Source organism: Sinocyclocheilus anshuiensis, unplaced genomic scaffold (genome assembly GCF_001515605.1).
Source record: "Sinocyclocheilus anshuiensis isolate Anshui unplaced genomic scaffold, SAMN03320099.WGS_v1.1 scaffold179, whole genome shotgun sequence".
NCBI classification, from domain to species: Eukaryota; Metazoa; Chordata; class Actinopteri; order Cypriniformes; family Cyprinidae; genus Sinocyclocheilus; species Sinocyclocheilus anshuiensis.
The window spans coordinates 629,549-632,695 of NW_015549577.1; the positions used below are offsets into that span (position 1 = coordinate 629,549).

Sequence of the window (3,147 nt, forward strand, 5' to 3'; positions counted from 1 at the left end):
GAAAAGTTTACGTGGTATTTTCTTTTCATCTTGCCTCTGAACAATGCATATTAAAGTAGTGTTCATTAGCGCAGCTCTGCTTTGTTTATAGAGGTAACCCAGGAAACACCGTATCATTGCTGTTCATAAGCACCACCTGCTGTCAGAGAGTGAATCTGCGTCTCATTCAGCTCGTCTGTTGTTTCGTTCAGATATGTTTTATGTAGTATAGTTTTACAAAACTAAAGTCAGACCATACTGTTTTTGCTTCAAATGTCTAAATTATACAGTCTAATTTAGATTAAAAACTACTCATGCTGCATGTATGCTGCATCTTTGTTTGGATCATGATTAAAATCCAGTGGTTGCCTCTAATTTTAAATGGAAAGAGCACAGACAAAGCCTTAGTTTGTTCATATTTAGAGATTTCTTTTATTTGTGTAACTTAGTTTTGTTATATTTCAATTTCACAAAGAAACGTGCAGCAATAGCCTAATAAAACAACACCTTTCATTTACTGTATGTCTTAAATCTCATTTTGTTAAAAAAAATTGTGAGAAAATCGAATCGTGAATCGAATCGAATCGTGAGTTGAGTGAATCGTTACATACCTACTAACAATTTTGCATGCCATTTTCATAATAAATAGTCTCATTCTCTATCCTAGTGGTTCTCAATTCCAGTCCTCGCGTACCACCGCTCTGCACATTTTCTCATTTCAGACATGTGTTCTATTCGACCATAAGTGCCCTGTGAAGTGGACATCACAGGATATTCCGCCATGATTCCAGTTCGAAGGGAGTGTATATGTTCCATTCAAAGGGCATTAAAGTGTGTGAGACGTGAATTTAAATTGTATTTATTTACAGAGGTATATTATGTCTCACTTCACACGTAAATTTAATCTGTGTGTGATGATGCTGCAGGCAGTGGCATAGCCCAAATCCGTGAATGAATGTTCCGAAGTGAAGTAAACTTCAACAGATTTCCCGTGCTTAGGGAGCATTGAACACTAGGGACCCTGTCAATCGGAACACAGTTCATTCTGGAGGTCTCCAAAAGCTCTAGCAGTTCCAAAGCCTTACAGTCATTTCATTAAACACACTGACCAAAAGCAAATATTACAAAGTCACACACTGGCACCTCAGGCTGCGCAATGGAATGAATAGAGAATTGATGTCTGGAAGAATTCATTCAAGTCTCTTTACTGGCAGAATATTTGCTAGCAAAATGGTGGACTTTTTTAGATTCAGAGATCAGTTTGCCTTTCTCAGAGAGTAAATCTGTAAATCCAGTAAATCTGACTGGCTCACACTGAAGGAAAAGGTATTGTCATGCAGATTACAGCCTGGAAATGGCCTCTAGAGGTATCCATGGACAGACCTCGCCAGGCTTCCAAGGGGCACTGCGTGGCCAAAAAAAGGTTTAACTACTGAAAAACTGAAGTAGGTTGAAACTCTTGTGCAAGCTATAGAAAATGCCAAATAATATGATCATGATATGTCTATAAAATGCAGAACATGATATAAACACAGTCAAAAAAAATTAAGATGACAGATATACAGACAGATAAGCAAATAAACAGGTAGAAAGACAAATAAACAGACAGATACGTAAACAGATATGAAAAACAGATAGATAGAAAAACTGAAAGATAGCTATGAAATGCAGATTGACCGACAGATACAGTAGTTAGACAAATAGACAGGAAGACAAGCAGACAGTATCTACAGCACCTATCAGACAAGAAACAAACAGCTAGACAGATGAACGTAAACAGCTCAGAAAGCTAGATAGACAAATTAGCAGATATATAGACAGACAGACAAAGACAGACAGACTAATAAACAAACAGACTTTGGCAAGTACAGTGAATACAGGTGAAGAGGAAAAAGGTCTGATAAACTGCTAAATATATTTTCCATCTCACAATACAGAGAAAAAAAGAAGAATATTACATGTATAAACTTGTATCCCATTTACCGCACATATTTTAAAGGGGTCATATGATGCTTTTTTAAAGATCATTATTTTGTGTATTTGGTGTAACAGAATATGTTGACATGCTTTAATGTTCAAAAAACACATTATTTTTCAAATACTGTACATTATTGTAGGTCCTCTATGCCCCGCCTCTCTCAAACGCTTCGTTCTCTACAAAGTACCTCCTTCCGACAAGCGCAGTCTGCTCTGATTGGCCAGCTGACCCAGTGCATTGTGATTGGCCGAACACCGCAAGCACTCGTCGGAAATGTAACGCCCCTTACCATAATCGCGAGCTTCATCTTTAAAAATAAATGTAAAGACAGTAAATAATGTCATTAGTTTTACCATCAGTTCAAGCCCGAAAGGGGAACAGACACAGTAATGATGCAGTACACAAGCCGGACTTTAGTCTTTGCAACTTCAGGGATCTATCTATTCACGAACAGCTTGTAACACTCCAAAGAGAAAGGAAAACTTGAAATCGCATCATATGACCCCTTTAAACCAATAATCCAACGCGTCAATATAAAGTAACTATATAGCATCAATCTTAAAACAAACACTGAACAGCTGTCAGGCGCGTCAGTAACATGCCGTTTTTCTGCTCGTTAAAAACCAAAGCAAAGCTTAAGGAGATGCAACATCTATGTCTAGCAACAAATACCCAACTACACCATAAAAGACACTTGTCCATTTGAAGATCACAGTTAAGAGCCGAATGATCCCGCCTGCTGGCACTCGTGCATCCATGTTACAGAAGGAACCTGCTCGAGCGCATTCCATCCTAACAAATTCCGTCCATAACATTCCTCTAGCATACAGCTTTAAACAAACCAATGTTTACATCATGGCTGAAACTACTTCATGTGACAAACAGAATGTAAAAGAAAGTTTTACACACGTTCTCTACACGGGCTGACTCACTTTCCAGGACTTCAAGTTTCTTTTTAAAGAGAAGCGACGTACAAACACAATCCACGTTCCAGAAACGCTTACTTTCCAAAGCAAAAGTACGATCCACTCACTGAAAAACAGGAATCCTTCGCGCGTCCTGAGCAGTGCACGCTCGCGCTGTCTTCTACACACACTCACTCTCCCATCTTCCATACAGACAGACACGCGCGTGCGCGCGTGCGCACACACACACACACACACACACACACACACACACACTCCCCTGGA

General features: G+C 39.1%; 1 protein-coding gene across 3 annotated transcripts in view; it reads right to left on the reverse strand.

The window, feature by feature from the left end:
* Nucleotides 1-3,115, reverse strand: part of LOC107657514 (PTB domain-containing engulfment adapter protein 1-like) — a 69,325-nt gene extending 66,210 nt beyond the window's left edge. For all 3 annotated transcript variants that reach the window (XM_016445629.1, XM_016445623.1, XM_016445626.1), the window contains exon 1: nucleotides 2,991-3,115. The gene's annotated coding sequence lies outside the window, so the exon portion shown is untranslated. The remainder of the gene's footprint in view (nucleotides 1-2,990) is intronic.
* Between the last annotated feature and the right edge of the window lie 32 nt (nucleotides 3,116-3,147).